Below are 27,755 nucleotides of genomic sequence, written 5' to 3' on the forward strand. Positions count from 1 at the left end.
TTATGTGTACCCATCTGATCGCTCTTTTAACAGAAAAACTCTTGAAGAGACACAGGAACAGCTATTCCAAAATACTTTAGAAGTTACACCACCTTGCAACTGGAGTCTCCAAAGCAGCAGCAAAAGCAACACTTGCAATTAAACAGCCAGGCATCCACAATGTGGCACCAATAATTCTTTCAAAACCCGTTTTACTTAGCATTGTGTATCACTGAGCTGCCCCAGAAAGCTGAAGGATTCATCTCCTTCTATGATTGTGCCTCAGACATGATGACTTTAGTGCTATGCTTGAAACTCTACTGCTACTTTGCTTTGTTGCACATCCTCCTGATTTTTTTGTAGTTCATGTTTTATTCAGATTTAAATTACATAACTGTAGGTATTGCTTCTTTAAAAAAGCCAACAAACCTCACAGCTAAAGAGTCCCATTATCCCATGAGCCCAGCTCATGCTATCAACAAGTAAAAAGCTTATTATCTGCAGAAAGAAGATGAAGATATTAAATTAACATTGTTGCAGGCGTTCTAGTTTTCAAATTTTAATCTCCTGTTAAATATTGCTCAGCATGCATAAGAATGGTGAATTAATGGACAAATTCCTCAGTTTTACGTGAGGACATACAGTAAGAATTTCCATACTGAAAGCAGGTTTTTTTTATTACAGATTACATGTATTATCAACTGTGGCTGTAACCAGTCTGCATCTCATCAACAGACACATGCACCTTATTTTGGACTCCCTGGCCAAGGAGGTATCAGGGTTCACACTCCAGATGTGAACACTGCTGTGTCTGTTAGCACACAAGTGGGGAAGCACATCAGCATGCAGAAGTGTCCTGTTCAGTATATCCCTGAACTGCTTCTACATTTGCTGTTCCTGAGGTGCAGATAATGCAGGAAACTGTCTTGTGCGTTTTTTCACCTGGACTAGGTTCATCAGAGGCAAATCCTTTCGATATAATTTCAAGTAGCTTTAAAGATCCAGTGAAGCCATTCTTACTCCTGATGTACAAACTGGGGACTAGATACAAAGCTGCATCTATCAAAGCACAACGACTTTATCTCCTTAAGAAATGTTTGCTTTTGGTTGTCACATCCATTCATCTCAATGCTAAAGCTAGTATCGACGGTCACAGAGGAGGAGGCCTAAATGTTCAAGCCATGAACTGAGGCATTGCTAAACTACAGAAATGATGTGTACAGATGTCTTGGTAATATTTGAATCAAAACTCCATGCAATTAGTCAAACACCTGCATTATAACAAACAATTGTTGTTATTTCCAAGGGCAAAATAAATACAATCTATCAAAAAACGTAACAGAAACACCAGTTAGTTGTTTATTAACTAGGGGGATCACATTTCAGCCATCACAGCATGGCTAAATTCAGGAATGATTCCAGCAGCAGCCTGCTCTAGATTTCTGTAAAAGCTACCCAAACCAGAATTTTAAAAATATACCCAAGAAAATAATAAGTCTTAAAAAAAGGGGGAAGGGGAATAGCTGGCGCTTGTCACTGCAAGCTGGTTCATTGAACTGAGAGATTAATTCTTGAAAGCACTGTATTTTCTGATCCAGAACAGGCCCAAAATGGAGAATAATTAGTTTCACCTTCCACAGGCTGACATGATTGCTGCTGAAGAATGTTACTGTAATGAAGAAACTCATACTTCTGTATTAACTGACTAAAACAAGCTGAATAAACCAAGCTGACAAATCAGCCCATGTTCCTACTTACCAGTTACAGGCAGTAAGTGCAAAGGTGGTAGAGCACTGTTTCTGCTCCAAGGAAGGACTTTCATCTGACAGCTTTTCAGATGTGTTAGGCAGTCAATTTGAGGACACGTAAATAACACACAGAAAAAAACCAGCTGGTGCAGAACAGCCTAGGGTACATAATAAACTTGCAGTGTTCCCACTGCTCCTCATGTGCATTGATTTTTCAGACAGGCTGTGTAGTTTCATTTGCCATTGTGGAACTTCTCCAATTTTGCAAAGCTATCTCTGTTTCATTTACTCTTAAATAAACAGTGAAACATTGCTGCTATCACAGATTTATCACCTGGGTATGGCAGAGTCCATAATGGCTCTCTGACTTCCCTCCCCATCTTGCAAAACTGGTTTACAAACTGACACGGTGCCCTAAAACAGTTAAAAGTGCCTCCTTTCACCACTGAAAGCAATTGGTAGCTGTGCAGTGAGCTAGACTCCTCAGCCCTGGAGAGCCTGCCAGCCAGTTTGTCCCTGGAGTACAGAGGAGGCTCAAAGTCTGGTCAGTCTCAAGGTACAGAAGAGCATATGGAGGTGGCTGCAGCACTAGTTTAAGCATACACTCTTCTGCTCTTTGTGTTCAAAATTAGACAAGAATGATAGTAGAAATGCAGTCTCAAAGAAAAAAATAATCTAATACAACAGAAGAGATTCGCATCTCAGTTAACACTAGAATGAATCCAAAGTAATTCCATCAAAATTTTAAACAATCAAAGCAAATTATTCTAGATTTATATTCTGAGGTCAGAATTTGCCCTAATGTTTTGTTCCCCACTGCAACTGCTATAGCTATAAATAAAACAATCACAGAACATAATCATTACGAGTGGCTCTTGGGAATGGACTAGCTTAGATTTAGATCCTGACTTGTTAAAGATAAAGAGTCTGTTCTCCAACCTTCAGCTCAGCCACAGTGGCCTTTGCCTTCTCCCCCTCCAAGCCCTCATTTAACATGGAGTCCGGGTTTAATAATTCCTTTGTAGTTAAAAAAGGAGAGGAAAAGAAAGGAAAAAACCCAAACCCACCAAAAGTCCAAGTATTTATTTAAACTTTGGATTCTTTTTAACAGTGAAAAAAATATCCAAGAAGAAAGATGATTCTGTTACTATCTGCAAGGTGATACTGTAAAGAGACAGAATGTAAACTCACCAAATTAGATTGCTGAGTTATGGTTATTAAAAGGCAAAGAAATACAAAGATGTCACTGAAATCTTTGAGCTAGCTGCTACTTGCTGAAAAAAGTATTTCTGGGTGAGTGAACTAGGGCCTTGATTTATCTGTAGGCTAAGCCCCCATGCTGCTGTATGAGAAGAAAGTTAACAGAATGGTCCTTTTTGTTAACTTGGTGCTCAAAACCCCAAAGCTCCCCATTATGTCTCAAGAATGTGCAAGCAGCTTTCAACGTTCCAGTCCCACAGTAAAGCTCCTCTAACTCAGGGTTATACATGCAATTGAGAAACAATTCAGTGGGGGGTAGGTAGGCATGGTATAACCAGTAACAAACACGGCCAGCATGACTGTACCCATACCTGTCTGGAGCGTGAGCTGTACCTGCCAGTGCTGTAATAACAGGCAGCCTCCTGCAGAAAAACTGCACCCAGATACCCAGATATCTGTGGTGACAGATGCACCACAGCAGCATAGGGGAACAGTCATGTCATTTCCTCGGTGTTCCAACCTCCCCCCCATACTCCCTTGAAATTTTTGCTTCTGTTAACTTGCTAGAAAAGGCTACTGCTAACATGAGCAAGACTCTATGTAACTTCCAATACTCAACTTGCCTGATCCATTTATAAAGTTCTTTTCCATCGGAAAATGGAGAGATTTTCCCCTTCTTTTTGAAAACAGTCTTATATCCACAACTCTCTGTAGGCTATCAACTTCATTCCTTACATGTTTTTAATTTGCTATCAGGTGAGTTGCCCCTTTGCCGGTGTGAGCATCCAGATCTAATCTATCCATCACCAAAGAGACATACAGCACAGTGCTAACAAAGCAAGTCATGCAATTGATCTGTTGTCTTATTTCTTTGAGTATTCCAAATACATGACAACTGCAGACAGTGTCATGGCCCTTCTCTCACAACACTCACTCCCCAATAGCACTATTACGACTACTATCTGCTCGTAAGGCTGATCACAATAACATGGAAAAGTATGCTGACCATCTTGTGCAATGATTACCACTAAGTTAATGGTCTGTTGGTTTAAAATGTTTTAATGCCATGATGTAGGTCCTCATTTAAACCCTGCTGATACAAAACCTGCTCTTTGTATAATGAAAAAAACTGGTGGGATAAAACAGAGACTAAAAGTAAGAAACAAAATTACATGGGGATAAAGGAGAGTAACTAAAGGTCTGAGTTGAATACAACAGGCAAAAAGTCTGTCTCATTTGATATATGACCATCTTGAATCTTCTTACTTCAGTATGTATCACAACATCCCCTGTAGTAGGTCAGTTGCACAGGTTAGAGAAGAAAAGTCATGACACAGTTTGTCTTTGTTGCCTGATTCATTATCTCTAGGCAAGAGTAAGAAGGTATATGGTCACAGGAAGTCAATGCTGAAGAACCAGAAAGAACAAGCCAAACTTTTTGCCTGTAATGTTACATGCAGTTCTCGACTGGCTCACACTCCCGCCTCTAACATGCAATGAAAATAACTGCTGAGTTAAATCTTCTATGATGCCAGACATATGAGCATTTTTGACCTTCTGTATGTGTGTGGTTTGAAGTCTTGCATTACTCAAGGAAAGCTGGTAAACCCTTTGGCAATTGTGCACAGATATTTTGCTGCACATTTGAAAATCCTTTTACAGGCCACAATTGTAATTCATTCTTTTTAAAAAATACACACACATGGAGAAAAAAGAGAGACTCCCTTCTCCATTGGCAAAAGAATTGACACTATAGTATTGCAAACACAGCTTAAAAACATACCAACCTGGTAAAGTAAGAATATTTTCGAGTTTCATAATAAAGAGCAAGAAAACAGTGTTACCATGAACTAACAATTTGGAGAACCAAACTCTTCCTCCCCTCCTCCCTCAATGTTTTCCTTCTCCTACCCCTGCACCAAGTACAAAAATTTGCAAAAGATGCCCCCAGCTATTGCTGGAAGCTTTGCTGCTAAAACACCTATCCTGATCCTAGCGGATGTTTAATGTTATCTCAATGTGTTGTTGGTCAAGGAAGTGTCTGTCTCAAGGGCCAATGAAAACAATGTCAGTTTTGCTCAACTTTGTCCCTCACATAAATAAGCAGACAGCTGCAAAATATTAGAGATAAACTAGACTACCATGTACCTAAATTCTCCTGATACTGCCCTCCTTTCTGCTGTCATATCATAGAGAGTAGAAGAAAGGAAAATACTCTTGAGGTGATGTGGCTTACTAAGCACAATGGTGTCCTTTTTTTAAGCAGGACTGCCTCTAACAGTGCTACTCTTGACTGAATAAATTAGCAGGCAGACCCACTGTCAGATCTTCAACAAAGGTACTCATGTGCTGTCCTGCGGAGAACTCTAAATGGAACAGGGTACACATCAGAGAATTGTTTGAGGCTCTTCACTACTTGAACATCCACAACAGCTCTCCCTGCTGCTCTGTATATCAAGAAATAGGTGATGGCACTAAATTTTGCCATTTAATTAACAATTTCACCAGAAGAGGCATCTTATAATGCAAATACTGTAAAATACCTAAGTATGCAAAGCACCTGAATTGACTCTCCCTGAAATCAGAGGACAGAAGGGCCTAAATCCCTGCACTGCATAAGCCAGATCCCTTGGATTTTAAGCAAATTTACAATCCTGACTACAATCTGACCTCCTCCCTGTTACTTATTACTTCTGCCTCTGCTGCTGCAGAGGAACAGAACAGAAACACTGCAATGCCAGAGATTGGAACACTCATGCTGCCTGTACCAAGAAAAGCTAGTTTTACCACAGACAATAATCTAATAAACCTATTAGAGTAGATCTGTAGGTCTTTAAGGCAATGAGAACACTGAATGCCATAAAAAGCTGCAGCGTTGTGGTTGTGTGACAGTCTAACTTATCAAACACATTTATCTGCCCTGGAAGACTCATCTTCACCATAGTAACAAAATGAGATTTGTTGGAGCATTGCATTTGAACAGCTTTATATGGCATTAATATATACATAGTCTAAAATAGGCTTGGAGATCTATTAGAATAATTTAGACCTCTCCCTGCCTTAGCAGAGACTATAGTACAGGTGAACAAAACGCATCCTGTTCTGGGACAGAAAATATAGCAGCCATTTGGCAGTATAACAGCTTAGGATGGGAAAAGATAGTTTATTAACCTGATGAGTGAATGTAGGGAAAAAGTATGTACAAATACTGGAGACTGGCAAAGATATCAATGGAAAAACTCTCCTCCCCACCCAGCAGAGGTTTGTTAATAGCTTTGTTCCTACAATACTTACCAGGGTCTGACAATTTCTGGGTAATTATATGGTTTCAGCTTTCCATGCTGAGTACACCACTGCCCAACATGGCTTTTATCTTTAACTTCTGATGTCTTCAGGAAACAAACACTGGTTCCCCATTAATTTCACAGGGACACTGGAAGACATGTGCTGTTCTAAGGGGCCCTCTCAGGCTTACTGATGCAGCAAGATGCAGCAATATGAAACATTAGGAGCAGCAGCAAGCATCATGGGCTTGGAAATGCACTCAGAATCAGACAAAACAGCCTCCTGTCCCAAAGACACAGATGTTGCAGCAGTTACCTGAAAAAACCAGAAGGCTTACATCTCCCAAAACTCATGGCATGACATTAACAAGTAACTGTAGTTGAAAGGTTAATAACACAAAAGAAATATTTTTTCTTCAGATAACTGTGCTAAATTCCTTCTCAGTGGGCCATTAGAAGAAACATTCAGGCAGTTCTAACACCTTAGATCACAGCCCTTGTGTCTCCTTAAGCAAGTCATTTTCTGACCCTTTGATATGTATGCTGACTTAGGAATCTTGTATGTGTTTGAGAATATCCTCAGTGCACATCCATAGTTCCATGGAGAGGTGATTTAGAAGTTTTAAATCAGTTATTTTTCCCTCCAGTAAAATGTAAATTATATAGCAGCATGACAGGGAAGATTAGTGGAAGATCAGAACTTCTAATCTGGAAAACTAAGATCAAAAAACCCCAAGAACAGAATCCTGGTCCTTGACTGTGCTTGAGTTAATCCTGATTTACAACAGCACAGCCTGGAATAAAGGACAGCCTCCCGGGAGAGAATTCTACAGGCTGACAAGCAAGAGTCAGTCAGGGCTTTTAAATCTGCTTTTACAGCCCTGAGGAGAAGGACTTTGGGGTATTGATCGATAAGAAGCTCAACGTGAGCCGGCAGTGTGCCCTTGCAGCCCAGAAAGCCAACCGTGGGCTTCATCAAAAGAGGTGTGACCAGCAGGTCGAGGGAGGTGATCCTGCCCCTCCACTCCACTCTATTGAGACCCCACCTGGAGTACTGCATCCAGCTCTGGGGGCCCCCAGTACAGGAAAGACATGGAGCTGTTGGAGCAAGTCCTGAGGAGGCCACAAAGATGATCAGAGGGCTGGAGCACCTCTCCTCTGAGGACAGGCTGAGAGAGTTGGGGTTGTTCAGCCTGGAGAAGAGAAGGCTCTGGGGAGATCTAATTGCGGCCTTCCAGTACCTGAAGGGGCCTACAGGAAAGCTGGTGAGGGACTGTTTATCAGGGAGTGTAGTGACAGGACAAGGGGTAATGGGTTTAAGCTGAAGGAGGGTCGATTTAGATTAGATGTTAGAAAGAAATTCTTTACTGTGAGGGTGGTGAGCCACTGGCACAGGTTGCCCAGAGAGGTTGTGGATGCCCCCTCCCTGGAAGTGTTCAAGACCAGGTTGGATGAGGCTTTGGGCAACGTGGTCTAGTGGAGGGTGTCCCTGCCCATAGCAGGGGGGTTGGAACTAGATGACCTTTGAGGTCCCTTCCAACCCAAACCATTCTATGATTCCATGATTCTATGATACATGTTTATTTTTGCTTTAGTAACATCGGATCTGGGGGTAACACAACAGATGCTTTTCAGTACTCTGTTTTTAAAACTGGTAAATGGATGAAACCATCAGCTGAAGAAAAAAGAGCCAAGCAACACTCCCTGCCCCCAGTACACTTAAGTACTCTCAAATACTAGAAAGCTAAGCCAGATTCACTCTTCAGAAGTCTGTAACTGCAACCTGCTGCCATCCCACGCCCTTGCCCAACCGAGGACATCCCCAGGCACCGGAAATTTTGCTTCCCTTGTTTTCTCAGAATTGCCTTACTGAAAGAGGTTAGTTCCTTCCTTCCATGTAAACCCTAACTAAACAGCATATCTAGCTTTCCTATGAGGAATGTTCAGGAAATGCCTGGTATGCACTGGTTGCAGCAGGTTCAGTACCAAAGGCAGTGGTGACTTTTCACTTCAGGGCCAAGCCAGAGAAGGTAGTGTTGTCTGTCTTTTATGTATCACTCAGATATGGTTTTTCCAGAGCTGAGGACGCTCAAAACTATTTCTGCTGTTTTGCGGGGGCAGTATGTTTATCAATAGAAAACTGATGAACCTGGGTTCTGCATGCCATCTTCAAGCCACTGCACTGAAAGGAAAAGGAGACCTGCAATGTCAGAAAGCAGCAGAAGACACAGCATGACTCTGTAGCCCAGTGGGTAAACTCCTGCTCCTGGAAGTACTGTCCCAAAACTGGGGGTTCATATACCCGGTGTGCAATATGCCAATATACACACAAAGCAGAGGTATTTTATTGCATATTTGCGCAGATATGGGTGTCTGTCCCATGGCAGCACACCTCAAAGCTCCAAACCAATGGTCCTTTACACACTTAGTATTAACATATTCATCTTTCTAATACGTATGCATTGTTATTCTGTTAAATGATTGGGTTAGATTTCTTCGTGTAGCACGCAAAGTAGAACACATGCTCAGTTCTTTTCTCCGCCTTTATCTTTTGAGTAGGTGGTATAATCGGGGTAGGTGCTCCATGGGTTGGTGGTCGCAATTCCCCCTGCCAGAATTACCTTTCCCCTAGTTTCCCATTTCTTTTGGCAGGTCCAAATGTTTCTTCATGGTTTACTGAGTGCGCTAGTAATATATCAGTTAAGCTTCAGCTTTCAACAACCACCACCTACTTACCAGCTGGCCTTAGACCAGCAGGGGTAGAGCTACACAAAGGCAGCATGACAACTTGATTCATATCACATTTTACATTTGATTTTACTGTAACAGAAGTGCTCCTGCATTTTGCAGTATCATGTTCTTCTCATAAAAGAAACTAATTTCAAATCATTCTGGAATAGGAACCAGAATACACTGGACTGTACAGTCACAGATGACAGTACTTTCCAAGAGATTTCAGGTTATGTCAGCAGGCACACGTGCACACACACAAATCCACATATGTGAATGCAGCCACACACACTCACACTGCGAAGCCTGCTTAAAAGCTATCACCGACTGACAGGTTTTGGATCCAGTGTAATTCCAAAACAGGAACTAAAGTCATATAAAGAGGATTTGAACATTTTGATTGCATATGCCCCTATAAGACTGTCTTTACTGTTAAAGTATAGGCCAATGACGGTTGGATTTACAAGGCACTCAAAACCTACCATTGTCCATGCAAAGAAGATATTATAATTTAAACAGATTTTTCAAATATGTCATGAACAGGTAAGATCTGTCTCTTCAGATGCCTAGGGCACCATCTGGTACCTGGAAATCAAAAGAAGCTTTACCACTAACTTAATTGAACATTAGTCTGGAAAATCAATGAGCAAGAGTACCCTCTTTCTTTTAAAGCATCATAAAGCTAAGCAGTATAGTATTATTTTAATGTCACTAGCAAAGGAGAATTACAGAAACAATTTCAAGAGTTGCATTAACTTGATCTTAAACAAATACTTTTGCAAGATTCATGTGCTAATAAAAATTTTGAATGAAAATAAGTCAATAAAAATCAAATGCACTACAGGACCAAAAGTTTTCAAAGAGAACAAATGAAAGGAATATTTAAAAACATAACTAGCCAAAAATAAGTTGATTTGCTCTATTATCAAATACAATTGATAAAGGGAGGCAACCTGATTTCACTAGAGCAAAATTTTCTCTTTAATAGATCTTTTAAGGGTTAATACACTCTGACTCCTTCTCTAACTCAGCATCCATCACCAAATTCCCACTCACCAAAGCCTGGAATATCAACAATTTTTGGCCACCTCAAACACTATCTTTAGCAGAAACACCTCAGGCCCCACTAGTCATGGGCAACACCATCTTATTAACAGACCTTTTAACTATTATATAAAGAACAATGATTATTTTAGCTTAATATCTTTTCCTAGAAGCTAGAATCTAGTTCTGCAGGAATTACTTTGATTTCATTTACAAGAAGAACAAGAAAACAGTCATTAGGCCTTAATTTTCATAAATGAAAAGCTTAAAGAAATGCAAACACAGAATCATAAAGTGTTTCTTTAGGGCACCTGCTTTCCATACAAATTAATAAAGTACTTTTTTATATATGCCAGAAAAACAGCATATACCCCCACTCCACTCCTAAGACGCAGAATGGATACCATCTACACTCCTGTCTTTCCTTTCACCTTATAGCTGAAATTGAAATACTGGTCAGATACCCACATTGTTTTTATTATGCAGGAACAATTTAACTGAAGGGTGGATTTACTGGGATTTTTTTGTTGGTTTTGGCACAGCTTTAGAAATCTACAGTAAGACTAAGTGCACTTATACTAGCAAAGGTGATTACTCCACTCCAGTAATAGAGCTAAACATATACTTTTCAGTTTCTTGCTGAAGAGACTGATTTATCTATGTGTTTAACATTAATCATCTTAGGAGCAAACATTTTTATCTTCATGTTTACTGTTTTAATGTCTATATGTTTTTATCTATAGGTTTAACTTAAGTTTACGTGATCTCTGCCACTGTTCATATGGTGTGTAACATCCATCATGTTTTAAGTTTATGGGCACGTATATGGTCATACTAACTAACATAGCCTGAAAGCTAAGATATTGAAGTACAGATAAAACTTGTGTGTAAAACCTGACAGAGTTAAAATTTCCTGTCTGTAAAGCAGGACAATATGTGAATATGGTCTTGGCTCAGCAATTATCCTTAAGCATCCTTAAAGAGGAGGTACGCAGCAGCACAGGTGCTAGTCGCCACCTCTTTTGTGCTTGCAGGCTTTGAGTCTGTGTGTTTGGGCTCTGAACACCAATGAACTGTGTAAGATGCAGAGCACCTACATCTTAGACAGCACTGCCAAAGACAAAGGAACTACTAGCACCTGGAGTGAAGTCAGCTATGTATTACTGAAAAAAGGACTACCAAGAACCAGATGAAGAGCTTCACACTATTATAGACACATTTCTCTGATACACAGTCACTAGCAGAGTTCTGACAAGTCAGTGTGCTGGCAGGCAAGAACAGACTTTCAAAAGGGTTTTGGTTTTGCCTTTTGAAGAGTATCTGTAGGTACTGGGCTCAAGGTGGCTCTTCCATGGAACAAAAAACATGAATAAATCTTAGAGAAAAAGGATTTCTTATTTCCTCCTGCTTACTCACAAGAGACCTGTTCATATTTTTGATTTCTAAAATTCGGAGGACGGCATCAATACTAGTCTCTTAAATCCTCCTCTCACCCTCAGGATTTCCAGTTCAGTGTGTCTTAAAACATTACATCTTCATGAGAGTGAATAGTCCAGCCTGCCAACTTACCCTTTAGTGATGTTCCAGGAATCTGAATGTTATGGAAATAATGTCTAATGAGGTGCAATTTGTTATAAGTATACTGGAGAACTCCACCTGTGACAGAAGACAGAAAGAGGCTCTACAGTTCACATGCTCAAGGCATTGTGGCTTTTTCTTTCCTCCTATCTCAGAGATAAACGCAGCAGCAGTTGTGATTCTGCTGACAGCAACAGCTTAACATGGCCATGGAAGTGGGACTGTTCAAAGAACAGTGGCAACAAATGCATACATCTTCACAGCAAGGAGTAACAGCAATGATGTAAAACTGATGGTTTGCAAAGGCCAAGTACTTGATCTTCTCTGCTTGGACCACATAGTTCCATCAGGACAAAACACTGAGCAAAACATTTAATTTTTAACAATAGCATAGCATGCACTGTTGGAGCACTGCAAGAGGCTACTGCATGATAAGGGGAAGCATGGGAAGGGATCTAGTGATGTGCTGTTACATGTCTACAGTTTCAATACAGTGCCTTCATCTGCAAATACATATAGGCTTGCTGATCCTCAAAAGCAGATTTCTACAAATGCTAACTAAACAATTGTGAACTTAGACAATATAGTCTTTAGGCAAGTGGTTATTTGTGCATGCCCTGAGATCCAGTGGGTTCATCTATTACATTTAAGCATTAACACGTGACTCTGAGGAAAAGAGAAAGTATTGAGGAGGCTTTGCAGCCCACCGCTCAGATTCAGCACAGATCTGTGCTGGAAAATACAATGACATTCAAAGAAAAATTATTACAGACTGTGTTCAAAAAACTCCTGCAACAAACATGCTATACTGAGGGTAAAAACCTAGACAGAAGTGGTAAGAAGAAAGAGATGGCTGTTATACTCCATTTGGCCTTAAAAGACTGATACTGCAATGTAGTGTTGTTAAATACGCAGCGCACAGAACTTCACATACTCATTTCTGCATTAAGTCATACTTTCTGGCTACATCATGGTTAGGAATCCACTCATTGTTTCCCAGAAATGTCACATTTTCTATTAACAAAAATGAGTAAATACGAAAAAATGTTCAACAGCAGCACTGCGTTAGTATGTACGGTCCATTATTATGGACCATAGTATTCTAGTAGAGTTTCTAAATTTCTGCTTCCGGAAACTGAGTGAAGTTTACCCTGAATCCAATGGAGACAACTGCATTGCTCTCCAGAGACTTGAGGTCATTGTTAGTCTGTTTATTTTTCCCCTGAAACCATCCCCATGATTAGAGTCTTCCACTCCTGCTCCTGATTCACAACACTTTTTCAGTGGGACTATTCCCAGAACAATGTGCTTACAAGCCTCAGGACTTGGTCAACATATTCCAAACATTGTGACGGCTGCAAGACATGAAAAAATGACTGATTTTTGTATCCAGACCTCTCCAAGGGCTTAGGAGATCATGCTGCCTTAGAGAGTATGGGGAACTCTTATGGCACCATCACAAGTGTTCCGATGTGGACCAAGTGGTCCATCCATCAAATCCATGTCTCTCCAATTTATAGACAAGGATGTCACGTGGTACAGTGTCAAATGCTTTGCACAAGTCCAGGCAGTAAAGTTTCACCACACTGCTGGAAGCTAATGCTAAGTATGGCATTAGATTCAGAGATTGTCCATTGCCCTGAATCGCGTGCTGTCTCTTATACTTTCCCAGCATTCAAAAAGCAAAGTATCTTCAAAGAATCTCTCATGACTGGCATTACACACTGACATGCTCAAATCATTAATAATTTTTGAGATTTTGAAAGCTACTCCAAGCTCTTCTTTTTTCTTTGAGACTATCAAAGCTAAAAGTAAACATTCAGAGAATTTTGTGCTTCTGCTTCAAAAAAAATTTTAAGTAAAAAAAATTTCAAAATGCAAATGATGTTCAAAACCAACTGAAATATAAATTGGAAGCTTTGTGGTTCTCTCTCGTGGGAAAACCATGTTAGTAACAAGGCAATACGTGGAGTTCAAACGTGGTACGCAGATGGAAAGTTTAATAGGTATCTTTAAGTACCATTAGATGATTTTACAGCTTGTCCCTGGCCAACAAGGGGAAGTGGGCCATTAAAGATGTAGTGCTAAGAAAGAATAATCTGCCAAAGCCAGCAGACGCTGGTTGGTTGAATTAGCAGCTGGAGTCTGCAGCTGAGAGTCCTCACACTTATTTCTTTCTTTGTCTGTCACCAGGAACTAGCCACAGAAAGTTTAAAAAAAGAAAGCAGTGTCCATTTTGCTCAGCAAAGGCTACTGGAAGTTCACACGGGAAGACAACTACTTGCCTTTTTGGGCTCATATTCTCACAAATAGGTTATAAGTCAAAACTTCAATCCCAGAGGAACAGGATTGGTGGTGGAAGTTCACAACTTTGAATTCCTGTCTAGATGATTAAATCTAGACCAGAAGAATGGAGACATTATAGAGGAAAAGGATAGGGACATGTAGCAGCCAAACAGAGCCAAAATATAAACAAGAAAAAGTTATTGTTCACTGCCATTTTATTCAAGAAGAAAGTATTATGAAAATCAAAATACAGTTTTATATGAATTTTCATTTCACTCCCTGGCAGTGTTCAAGGCCCAGTTGGATGTGGCTTTGGGCAACGTGGTCTAGTGGAGGGTGTCCCTGCCCATGGCAGGGGGGGTTGGAACTGGATGATCTTCAAGGTCCCTTCCAACCCAAACCATTCTATCATTCTGTGATTCATTATAATTACTGAAGAAAAAAAAAAAAAAGCCAAATTAATCTGTAACTAGTAAGCTTCATCTTCAATATCATATACTTTTTATAATCAGCCCCACTACTGTGAAGGCAATTTTCAGTTTTAAGTAATTCACATTTTATCTGTGAATTGATTCATAGTCTATGTTTCCATTCTTTTTTTCTTTGCCTACAAGGCACTGGTCTATCATCCAAGAAACATTTTCTGAACAAGTAAGAGTGTATAACTAGCTACACTCTGGGAGGTTTTATAGAAAGTCATTTTGTTTGCTACACCTTCTGTTATCCCTCCCCAGAGAGTCACCTGCATGTGTCTCACAGCACCGCTCCCGGCATTTCTGAATCAGTCAGCTATGCCATCCCAAGGGGTTTTGAAAGAGGGGGGCTGCCATCCACCAGTTACAGCAAGGAATGTTTTGGCAGGGTCTGTTCCAGGCTAGTTTGCCTTCTATGATTATACCACAAAATTCCATTTAAAAGGTAGTTATAAGCACATCAGAAATTGTAATACTTGTTCTAAGTGACCATATGATACACATTGGCGGATACGACTGGCGGGCTGCAATGGAGGGATGCTGGATTTTAAGGAAGGAGGGGCAGAGAAGGCAAGGAGGGGAGCAACCTGCTGTGTGAGAGCTCTGGGAATGGAAAGAGCTCTGCCTTGGGACAGGTAAGGAGTCAGTCAAGAACTTCGGTGTCAAGATTGGCAGGCAGACCAACATGGGCACTGTTGTGGTGGCTATTTGCTATAGACTGCTTGCTCAGGAAAAAGAAGTAGTTAAGGCCTTCTGCAGACAAGTGGAAGAAGTTTAACAGTCACAGCCTCTGGTCCTCAATGTGAATTTTAACCCCCCTAATATCTGCTGGAAGGACAGTCCAGCAGGACTCAAGCAATCTAGGAGACTTCTTGAGTGCATTGGAGCCTCCTTCACAGGTAGTGGAGGAGCCAACAAGGAAAGGTGCTCTGCCAGACCTGATACTTAATGAAGAAGGAAGAACTGATGAGGGATGCCAAGTCAGAGGAAGCCTTGGCTGCAGTGACCTTGAGGTTGTGGAGGTCAGGATCCTGAGATGAGATAGAAGGGCAAAAAACAAGACCACAGCCCTGGATTACACAAAAGCACACTTCAACCTCTTCAGAGATCTGCTTGGAAAAATCCCATAGGATACAATTCTGTAGAGAAGAAGGGTCCAGTAGGGCTGGCTGATAATCGAGGATGACTTCCTCTGAGCTCAAGAAAGGTCTATCCTGACAAGTAGGAAATCAACCAAACGTTACAGGAGGCCTGCATGGATGAGCAAGTTGCTCCTAACTGGAGTTGAATCTGGCAAGATATGTGAACAGCAACAATAAAGGATTTTAGAAGTACATAAACAGCAAAAGGAAAATTAAGGAAAATGTGGGTCTGCTGCTGAATGGGGCATGGGAACTGGTGACAAATGATACAGAAAAGGACAAGGTACTCAATGCCTTCTTGGGCTCAGTCTTTACTAATAAGATCAGCCTCCAGAAATCCAAGGCCCCTGAGACCAGAGGGAAAATAATGAGAAAAGAATAATTACCCTCAGTGGAGGAGGACTAGGTTAGGGAAAGTAAACAAACTGGACATATTTAAGTCCATGGGGCCTGAACGGATGCACCCAAAAGTGCTGAGGAAACTGCCTGTCACTGTAAGGGTACTCTTGACTACCTTTGAAAAGTAATGGTGACTGGTGGATGTCCCCGGAAACTGGGGAAGGGCGAGGGGAAAGATGTGGGGAACTCCATGCCAGTCAGCCTCACCTCAGTCCCTGGGAAGGTGTTGGGAGAAAATCCTCCAGGAGGGCTTTTCCAAACACATGAAGGACAAGAAGCTGATTGGGAGTAGTAAGCATGGCATCACAAGGGGAAACCACACTTGTCCAACCTGATGGCCTTTACAATGAGGTCACTAGCTAGGCAGATAATGGGGACAACAGTTGATGTTCTTTACCGTGACTCTAGTGAAGCCACTGTATCCCATAATATAATCATAGAGAAGCTGACAAAGTATGGGTTAGGTAAGTGGACAATCATGTGGATTGAAAGCAGGCTGAACTACTGGGCCCAGAGGGCTGTTATCAGTGGCATGAAGTCCAGTTGGAGGCAAGTCACTAGCAGTGTACCTCAGGGCTCAATACCATGGCCAATACTGTTCAGTATTTTCATTAATGATCTGGATGATGGGTCAGAGCACACCTTCAAGAAGTTTGCAGGTGATACAAAGCTGGGAGGAGTGGCTGATACACCAGATGGGTGTGCTGCTGTTCAGAGAAACCTCTACGGGCTGGAAAAACAGGCAGAGAAGAATCTTGCTAAGTTCAACAAGGGTAAATGCACAGTCCTGCCCCCAGGGAGGAACAGCCCACGCACCAGTACACTCTGGGGGCTGAGTGGCTGGAAAGTAGCTTTGCTGAAAAGGAGCTTTAGGTTCTGGCAGACCAAGCTGACCGTGAGCCAGCAATACATCCTCACAGCAAAACAGGCCAAGAGTATCCTGGGCTGTATTAGGAGAGTATTGGTAGCAGGTCAAAAGAGGTGATTCTTCCCTCTACTCAGCCCTCGTGAGGCTGCACCTGGAGTGCTGGATCCAGTTCTAGGCTCCCCAGTTGAAGAAAGACATGGACTTGACTGAACCGAGTCCAACATAGGGCCACAAAGATGCTAAGGGACTGGAATATCTCTCATACAAAGAGAGGCTGACCGCTAGGACTCTTTACTCTCGAGAAGACTCAAGGAATCTTATCTATGTGTACAAATACCTGATAGGAGGGAATGAAGATGAGGGGGCAGATTCTTCTGTACTCCCATCTGGAATTGTACTCCAACAGCTGTAGGAGTACTTTGACAGAATAACTTATGGTACGAGACCTAGACCAAACAGTACTGAATACAGGTATCTTGACAGGTTCAGAGAACAATTCCTTCCGCAACAGCAGGAGAGGAATGCACGTACACTTCCACTTCAGACCAACAGCACAGTATGGAGACTGGGAACAGATTCAGGGGTGCATACAACTGAAGTACATGCTCAGCAAGGTTTCTGTGTATCTTGATGAAGGCAGAATACGACTCTGACACTGGACAGTTTGTTTTCTCAGTGCTGGAATAGGCGTGAAAATTAGTTATCACTGGAAAAGTTTGTAAACATCTATTTAGTAGTCCAAGGCCAGAAATTTATCAGGTGACAGTTTACATGATCACAATACATAACATGTAATAAGACTGAAAACAAGTTGCTCAACTTGAAAATGTAAGACTCCAAAAGCCATACTATTAGAAAAAATGGGGACTCTGAATTCCCTGAAGGAACAATGCTTTAAATAAGACCTGTAACTCCATGTGTGGTCTCCATAGGTATACATCCCCATGATGCTGAAAGGCAGGTACACTTCATTAGCTGTTGCTCTTTCAGGTGAGCTTTTGTGGGTTTGATTGCAGGGTAAAGCAAGAGATGAAATAACTTTCACAGGTAGCTCTAATTTTTTGCAGTATCCCTGCAGCTGCCTGACACAGAACGCTTTGCCAAGCAGAAATCCAGTTTTGTGGTCCCACGCTACATCCCCCGCTAAACTGAGTTTGGTACACTACAATGGTACTGGTGTATGTCTGAGGATCCCACCTGTTCGAGAAATTTTCCAGACCTTTAGGACAGCTTTGGCTAGGCAGTGAATACGGACTACAGCTGGTGAAGATAACCAGGCTTTTTTATTTATTTTGGCCTACACACTCTGAACTACTTGTCCAATGACAGAAGTCATTAGCTTAATGCTCCTAGTTATGCCATATAGAGTCAGTCTGCCGTAGAAAGATTCAGATTTTGGACTCAGAAACCTCACTAGACGTAATTTGTCAGAGCCTGACTCTTTTCCCTCCATATTTACAAATTCCAACTTGATGATAAAAAATGTCAAGGGAAGTTGTACTACCAACAAAACAAGATCCTGATACAACAAACATAACTTTTGTACATTAGCCTGATTAAAACTCACATAAAGAAAAGCCTGCTCTGCTCAAAAAAACAAGGAAGGTGTCACTGACACCCGCATTTACTCTAAGAATGGAAAGATTTTTACATTTTATTTAAAGAGGAACTGTTAAGACATTTTAAATGGAATGAAAAGAAGTTTTGTATGTGATAACAGCTGAGCCCTCATAATAGGAGACATGCTAGGATAAGCTTGGGCAGATGACAGGAGAAATAACAAGGAAATCCTTCATTTTAGCTGAAGGCTACATTCCATGTGACAATTTTTTCATCTTGAATATTTACCTCATCGCTTGCTTTACTTTTAGCTCATGTGCAAGCAGCTGCAGCTTCAAAATGAAGTCCTCAGTGTCCTGCAACCCAATTGTCTGCAGGAGGCACAAACTATACAAAACTAAAACTTTATCACAATCCTGGTGACAAATGTCCACCCCAGTTTATTTGCGTCTACAAGCTTTAGTTGTGGGTTTTTTCTCTCTTTTGCCTTCTCTCTGAAGGCAGTTAAATTACTATACCTTTTCCTTTTTTATAGTTTCTTGACACCTGTTGCTGTGCCTTGGGACAATTACAAATGTTTCTGATCTTTGCAGCAAAAATATATACTGTTAGTTAACTTCTAATCAACTAGCTCCAGTTACAACACAACCTGAATTGCTGTGAAACAAGCACTGATTTTTATTCAAAAATTTGGGGTCTGGATGTAATGGCTACTGTGACACAAAGAGTTTTTAAAATATGCCCATTCAAAGACAATTTGTAAAGTATTTAAAGGAACTGCAAGTGTAAATGAAAGAAAAAACAGGCATAAAGTTTTAGATCCATTATTTTTACTTCAAAGGAGAACATAAGGATGTATCTTTATCCCAAACCTTCCATCTGCTTTTTTCTTCACCTGGAAAATCTATGGGCACAAATCCTCAATGCAGCCCAAACCAGTTGAAAACTGAAATGAGCAGAACAGGGTCACCATGAAAAGAAAACAGTGGGACTGCCATTTGTGAGATCCTCATTCTTGCCAGAATCCCATGGATCAAAGGATCTTCTGAGACCTCTGAGACAATCTCTACAATGTGGATTGCTGGAAGCTGGGAAATAGCACCTTCCCTTTTTCTTGCACTGTTCTCCCATGGACATCCTCTGTTGGGCTGGATGGACCCTTGCTTTGAACTTCACAGGCTTTCTTCTGCAAATCATGTGCTCAAAAGCCATGGATCTGGAACCAAATATTCAAAAGACTAACCTTGTAGATCCTGAGTCAACAAGCACCTAGGGAAAACCTTTCTCTGTTTGATCTGCAATTTTAATTCCTCCAGAAACTCTGTCAAGCTTTCTCCTGAAGGGCTAGAAACGCACAGGATTGGAGCCTTTCTAAAGGATTGCAGTTTTCATTTTCTTTACTCCAAATGCATACGCAAAGGTAGGTTTTTAGGAACAGATCAACAGTATTCTTGGAATTGCTGACAGTACTTGTTTCTGGATCCACCAACAAACCACTGTGTAATCAAAGAAAAATAACTTCTACTCAGAATTTGTTATCTGATCAGCTTCTCATATATTATGTAGACCGCTTTGACTACCTGAGTTTTGGTCTCTTATTTGACAAATAAAATAGTAATATTTACCTTGCTTTATAGGGCTCTTCAACAATTAGATCTTAAAATAAACCACACCAAACCAAAATGAAGCTCTAAAGTTCCAAGAGACAGGCGGTGATAGCATGCAACTAATTTTAAAGCACATAAATTCTAAACAGATGTAGTGTTTTAATACCCAAATATTCACTGGCATTTTTCTAAAAGGTCTGATGTCATCCAGCATGTGGTTTGGAAGCTTCCATTGCTAAGTACTATAGGTTCAGGCTTTAGGGATTTGCCTATTAGAGGGCCGAGTTCTTTTTATTAAGACTGATTAGCGCTGATGCTGTATGAACAATTATCATTATTTCACCATGCTAATGTTGACAGTATGCATTTATTGGTAAACTGTATGTTTATGAGTTCAGCTGAACATCCACTTCTTAAAGGAAAAGGTACTTCTTTCCATATTCAGATGAGAGTTTTTTCTTTCAAAGACAAACTGTTCACTGTCCTCCCTTTCCCCTTCCAATTACTAACAGACTTTGATTATTCCCTGCTTGATCATTTCTGTTTCCAGATGTCTGCAACCTTTCTTTTGTTTCTCATGAGTCAAAGTGCCACTAATTCACATTATGAGAAGGAAATACAAGTTTCCATGGTATATTTTCAAGCATATGAAAAGGCATAGCCCCCCTGGTGTTCCTCAGACATGTGACTCTCTGTGAGATAGAGAGAAGAAAAAATCCTCTGTGTCAGCGCTGTCGGTAAAGCCTGTTTCACTCTGTACTGTGTTGCTGAGATGCTCTGAGCATTTGTCAGGTCATTTCTAATTTTTGATTTTGCTTTAAGTTAGTTTTTCTGCTCAGTCATACAGTCACCCACCAGGTACCACAGCCTCCATTTACTCCCTATTCTAACGATTCTAAGCATGGCTCATAGAATTTTCCAAGCATAGGAAAACTTTTGAAAAGGAAGACTCATGAAACACTGAAGAGATCTGTTTTCTAGGAAATTCCTATATTCATTTGCACGTGGAGGCACCATCTACTTTGGTGTATCATTTGCTTGAGAGCGTGTTTTGTCAGTCTTCAGGGGCTGATTTTTACTGTAAGAGTTGTTCATCCCTGTGACACAGAGCTTACTACTCAGCCAGAAAATGACTGTCAGGCTGCAGAGCCTTTCTCTAGGGTCTCTGTCATTAATGTGAGTTACAATGTAACAACAGCTGTCTGGCATCCCACAGTGCACTGCTTAGGCGCATGGAAGCTGCATTAACCATCAATGGAGAAGGGAAGTTTGTTGCTTTAATTAAGATAGCTTATGCATTTCTGTCAACGTGGCTGGTAGAAGCTAAGAATGAAGATTACTATTTCACATTATTTCTATGACTCATCAGATATCTTTGCAGGACAAGCGCTTGTCCTGTCACAGCTACATTCCTAAGATTGGCTGTCATTTCTTGGCTTCAAACACCAAAAGGCATATGCAGGATGCATATTTTGTTTCCTGTACATTCTTGTACTGTGTTGGGTGATGGGTTCCAGTCAAAACTGCCCAGCTTATGGTGGAAAAAAAGACAATTATGGCAGCAGCTACTTGTGTTAAGAGGAGAATTAATCCCAGATTGGTATGGGTTGAGAGGGACATCTGGAGATCATCTAGTCCAACCCCCCTGCTAAAGCAGCATCACCTAGAGCTGGTTGCACAGGATCGCGTCCGGGTGGGTTTTGAATATCTCCAGAGAAGGAGACTCCACAACCTCTCTGGGCAGCTTCTTTCAGTGCTCGGTCACCCTCAGAGTAAAGAGGTTTTTCCCCAAGTTGAGATGGAACTTCCTGTGCTCCAGTTTGTGCCTGTTGCCCCTTGTCCTGTCATTTGGCACACTGAGAAGACTCTGGCCCCATCCTCTTGTCACCTATCCTTTAGATATTTATAAGCATTGATGAGATCCCTTCTCAGTCTTCGCTTCTCCAGGCTAAACAGACCCAGCTCCCTCAGCCTTTCCTCATACGAGAGATGCTCCAGTCCCCTCATCATCCTCACAGCCCTCCGCTGGACTCTCTCCAGCAGTTCCTGGTCCTTCTTGAACTGGGAAGCCCAGAACTGGGCACAGCACTCCAGATGTGGCCTCACCAGGGAAGAGCAGAGGGGGAGGATAGCCTCTCTTGATCTGCTGGCCACACTCTTCTCAACGCACCCCAGGTACCATTGGCCTTCTTGGCCACAAGGGCACACTGCTGGGTCATGGAGAGCTTCTTGTCCACCAGGACTCGCAGGTTCTTCTCCATAGAGCTGCTTCCCAGCAGGTCAGCCCCTAACCTGTACTGGTGCTTCGGGTTACTACTCCCTAGGTACAGGACCCTACATTTCTTTTTGTTGAACTTCATTCATTAGGTTGCTCTCTGCCCAACTCTCCTGCCTGTCCAGGTCTCCCTGACTGGCAGTGCAGCCTTCTGGTGCATCAGCCACTCTTACCAGTTTTGTATCATCAGTAAACTTGCTGAGGGTACACCCTGTCCTCTCACCCAGGTCATTGATGAATATGTTGAATAAGACAGGACCCAGTACTGACCCCTGGGGCACACCACTAGCTGTAAAGAGCTATGAAAGAGAACATCAATAAAATTCCAGCTTCTGTTGTACATCTGAGCAATTCCAACAGTCAAATAGGAAGCAGATTTTCACAGGAGTAACAGTGTTTGTGTAGAGGTCTCTTGAGGGCAGATGGGAGAACTGACGGAGTTCTACAGTGCTTAAAAACCATGAACATGTAAAGGTGTACATATCACATGTACAGCCACAGGACAGTTAGAGGAGCAAGTCACCTAGAAAGACAAGCTCACAATTATAAAGGAAAAAAACCCATTCACTCGCCACCTACAGACATACCTTGTGTTGGTCATATCTAGAGAAATGTTTGCATCACAGCTGTGGAAGGCCAGCAGCAAGTACTGGTCTTCTGCTTGGATTTCCCCAGAACATTAACAAAGGTGTACAAAACCATCTTATGACTCCTTGGATAGATCCACAGAAGCACAGAGAGGAACAATCTACCAAAGGTTTTTTGTTTCAGCTTTCCTGAAGTCAGGTGGTCCCACAGCATGTAACAATGAGCAGTGTTAGAATCACAGCACAAATACAAATACAGTCTGTCAAAGCATGGGGCATAAGCTGACAAATACTCATTTTTGTTCTGTTGTTCCAGTGTTTTCAGTTACTTTACTTTCTACCACTTATTGTGTATTTATACACACACAGGCTAGGCCAATACTAGGCTTGCTTCATCTGAACAGAGACCACCAACTGTGGATCCTGTGTGGCCATGGTAGCTTTGTAGCTCTGACATAAGATACTCGCAAACTCTTTTCCATTACTGAGCCAATGATGATTTGAACCTCCTTTCAAGAGTAATTCAGCTTTTCCTGAATGTAGAAGATAATCAAGCTTAAATGTGTTCCATTTTAATGAATGGCTGAATGACTCTAATGAGAAAAGAAACTACAAGTCTTGGTCCTTTCAGCTGAGGACAGAGGGACAGTGAATAAGCAGGAGGTTTGAGTGTACTGTAGAAAAGTTGTTCTAACAAAATGAACGTTGTCCTTAATGGTGCAAAGACTGGACTTTACTTTTTTCTCCTCCTCTACTTCCTAAGCAACCTTATATGTTTGTGTTCAGGGTTGTACCAACTTGTATTAAAAAAGAAAAAAGCGACTGTTGTCCCTTCTACTTTATACCTGTTATCTGTTAAGGTCCCAGGCCTCTCATGACCCTTAAGAATCAATACAGTGTAAGGAATACAGCTACCTTCTTCAAGATCACATCACGGTTGAGATTTCAAGTTGTTTTCTTCAAGGAACTGAATAGGTAAGGCACTGAGTATTGATAATCCCCTGCATGAGGGACTACAGTTGTCCACATACCACAGAAATAGTGAACCCAACAACAACAAAGTTAAAGGGGAGCCATTCTGAGACTCTGAAATAAACTCCCTTCAGAACCACGATCATTGTCACCAGCTTTCACTTTTTTGGTATGGTCTTTTCCAATATAAACATGCGCAAACACACTCATGAAGAAAAGATAACCCATAAGGTGCAACCATGTAGACAAGGGCTAGTCATGTCATGCGCAGCACTACACGTGAGTGGTCAAACTAATTTGGTGCAGAAAAGTCAATTCTAGCAGAAGCCATGCTAAACAGCTTTTCTCTGGGAAATTTTTTTCTTCCCATAATCTCTTGCTGACTTCTGTTTCTCCAAGCATGTAAGCTCCTCCAGACAGAGAACTTCTGCCTACCTAGGCACAGAAATGTACTACTACAGTTGTCTTTAATGGTAAAGCACACAAGTGACTTAATTACACTTATAAATAATACTGATAAGAGAGCTTGATGGTTTTCTCTGCAGCATTATCAGGATGAATACTGTACTTACAAATGTTTCAGATTATCTGAGTATGTCATTCTTGCTTTTGTGTTTAAAGAGTAACAAATGATAGACTCATAGAATCATTTCAGTTGGAAAAGACTCTCAAGATCATCGAGTCCAACCATAAACCTAATACTGCAATGTCCACCACTAAACCATGTCCCTAAGCACCATGTCTACACGTCTTTTAAATACCTCCCGGGATGGTGACTCAACCACTTCCCTGGGCAGCCTGTTCTCAGTGCCTGACAACCCCTTTGGTGAAGAAATGTTTCCTAATATCCAATCTAAACCTCCCCTGGCACAACTTGAGGCTGTTTCCTTTTGTCCTATCACTTGTTACTTGGGAGAAGAGACCAACCCCCACCTGGCTACAACCTCCTTTCAAGTAGTTGTAGAGAGCGATAAGGTCTCCCCTCAGACTCCTTTTCTCCAGGCTAAACAATCCCAGTTCCCTCAGCTGCTCCTCATAAGACTTGTGCTCTAGACTCTTCACCAGCTTCGTTGCCCTTTTCTGGACACACTCCGGCACCTCAATGTCCTTCCTCTAGTGAGGGGCCCAAAACTGAACACAGTATTTGAGATGCAGCCTCACCAGTGCCGAGTACAGGGGAACGATCACTTCCCTAGTCCTGCCGGCCACACTATTTCTGATACAAAGACTCACACACGGCTTTTATCAACACAAGGGGGTTTTAACCATGTATTTTTAAAGTACATACTTGACTTTCCTCCAAAAATATCTATAAAAGACATGAGGACCTAATTTAAAATAAACTAATGAGTTTTCCCCTGTTAGTGTTTCAAATTTTGTTTTATTTACACACTCTATGTGAATCTAGAAGGCCAATATCCTATTTGAATGAAGATGTCCAAACTTAAAGGCAATATTGGTGCATACAGCTCTGGCTGAATCAAAGACCTTGTCCTTGCTTTAGGCTTTCCAGAAGTTGCCTTGAACCACACTACTGTAGCACTTCAGACATTCCACAGTGAAGTTAAACTGAGATTGTACTTTAAACAGGACTAAATTATTTTATTTTCATACGTCTATGATCACACTATTCTGATAATTGTTGCCATACATCTGGGGCAGCTGATGACCCCACTGACATGTCTTCTCCCTTGGCTAGATTCTGCATAAAACATGCCCCAAAAGGACCAGCGTTGTCCTCAAAAGATTGACCTTAAGGATGAAAATACTTTGAAGGAGTAGAGACTACCATGAATTTTCTACAATATTTCTGAGCTTAAAGAACTTAAATTTGGCAAAATAAACATAGGCAAAAAGTAACAACTAAGAAAGCTGATACTTGTGAATCTTATTTTGTTTGGATTCCAAAAAATGAGCCAGCAAAGTCAGTATGACCTGTAAATACTACTCCTACACATATTTTGCTTTGAAGAATATCAGATAAAGTCTGTTTTATAAGGTTTCAAATAAGGAGCCATTCTTGTTCATCAGGGAAAGGAATGCACAAAACACAGTGGAATGCAGACTACTCAGTTCACACAAACCCACTTTCCAAGGCTGAGCATGTTCAAGGTATTGAATTTCCCACACTTTTGAGTTGGGCACAAGCTCAGCCCCAATATGCCATGGAGTTAACACACTGTAGACATTAGCCATGCTGTGAAGGCAGCTAAAAAGAAGAGGTCACAAGTTCAGTTAGAGTAGAAGCTCTTGTTGTGGAGCTGCAGATCCTCTGAGAGACTAATTCAAGTAATGCCCACAGCATATGCTTTCACAATGTGCTGGAGAGCTAAATTACTCGAGAACAAAGGACTTGGCAGATACAGTTCCCCAGTTCCCATATGGGACACCACTTCTTGTAGGTGTTCCACACTACTTTCATCCTCCCAAAGCAGTACCACAGTGAGCAGAGGACCTGAAACCTTTCAGACTTTGCGGAGCCAGCTAACACATCCCTCTCCGGTGAGCTTTCCCTCCACCATTCATGCTACCACTTAAGGTTTGGGGTTGGTTTCTTTTGGTTTTGTTTTGGGTTGGGTTTTTTTAAGTTTCTGTAGCATGGAGAATGGAAGAAGAGATCTGCTGACACTTGCTTTTGTATGTGTTAGTAAAAGTGCTTTTTACCCCTTAATGACTGCCACAATACAGAAAACCTGGCATATCAGGCATCAGCCTTCTAATATGCATTCTCCAGGTGAGGCAGCATTCCTTCATACCAGCAGTGACAAATCCTTCACATGGAAAAGTGGATAATATGCTAAAGAATTTGCACTTGCTTTCTATTGCACATATTTTCTATTATTATCAGAATTAGACTGAAGAATGGATTAATCTATATGTTTGAGTTGGAAACAGACCTGTATGTTCCTCAAATGGCATATCTAGCATCAGATCAAGAAGATACACTGGGGAAGACAGCTGAGGAGGATAGCCTTGGGAGCAGTCACCCATCAGTCAACAATGCTTAGGCTTCAGGATTGTCTAGACTACTCCAAAGCTTCAGTTCCTGTTCTTGGAATAAGCAGAATGCCTGGACTAATTAACGCATTTTAGATACCAGACAAAAATAGAGAATGAAATTGCTCCGAAGTACAATCAGACAGCAAGAAAGTAATGCAATGCTAAGAAGGTCAGATAGATAACTATCTAGTAAACTCACCACACAGACGGGGCCAACATAATTTTTATCAATCTTCTTTGGTGGTACTCTTGAAGATTACTAGGTTTGTGGGTTGATTAATCTGCCAGCTTAGTTTACATAGAAGCATCTGTTAGAGCCTGAATCACAGGAACAGGAAAAAGGGGGAGGAAGTTCTGACATATAAACTAGTTGTAAAAAAAATACCTGGTATTTTCCAGGCACATGCATTTCAAGACGCCAAACCTTTTAAAAGTACAGCTGTCCTGCTGCTGTAACTTTTCTGTAACATACATATATGCACAGAATTCACAACATTTAATGACTAGAGGAAAGCTACAGCCATACAATAGTCCATGTCTTGCAGAATTTTCTTTATTTCATTTGCACAAGAGATTAACTCAAAGCTCTTGGTAGGCACATCCATGTGCTGAAGAAGGGACCAAGGAAGGGCAACAACAGTGAAAAGAAGGCATCACAAAACAAAATTCTTCTTTAGTCCAAATCCAGCATTCGTCTGACATGTATAAGGATCAAGCAGAAAGGATTGTTTGGAATTTACAAGAGTCCTCAGCTGGTAACCTACAGCTATATGCATCCACCACTGGGTGACTGAATGACCAGTTAACAGCCACAAATCTGACCCCTCCATTCAGCCCCTCGCAAAGTTTTGTCTTAAAATAAAAGAAACAAATCAGCTGCAGAGATTGTACATTATCTATTGCAGGGCGAGTGTGCACAAAGCAATGGTGGTTCCTAGATGATGCAATTGCAATGGTTGCAAAGAATGGAGAAAAAGTATACACAGCCAAAAAAAATGCCACTTTGCCCATGCCATGGGCACC

At 41.3% G+C, this 27,755-nt stretch overlaps 1 protein-coding gene and 1 long non-coding RNA gene across 4 annotated transcripts in view; one reads left to right on the plus strand and one right to left on the minus strand.

Moving 5' to 3' along the window:
• Positions 1–27,755, plus strand: part of LOC142599434 (uncharacterized) — a 209,675-nt gene that overhangs the window by 47,811 nt on the left and 134,109 nt on the right. The window lies entirely within an intron of this gene.
• Positions 1–27,755, minus strand: part of MOB3B (MOB kinase activator 3B) — a 97,527-nt gene that overhangs the window by 25,352 nt on the left and 44,420 nt on the right. The window lies entirely within an intron of this gene.

Source organism: Balearica regulorum, chromosome Z (assembly GCF_011004875.1).
Source record: "Balearica regulorum gibbericeps isolate bBalReg1 chromosome Z, bBalReg1.pri, whole genome shotgun sequence".
NCBI classification, from domain to species: domain Eukaryota; kingdom Metazoa; phylum Chordata; class Aves; order Gruiformes; family Gruidae; genus Balearica; species Balearica regulorum.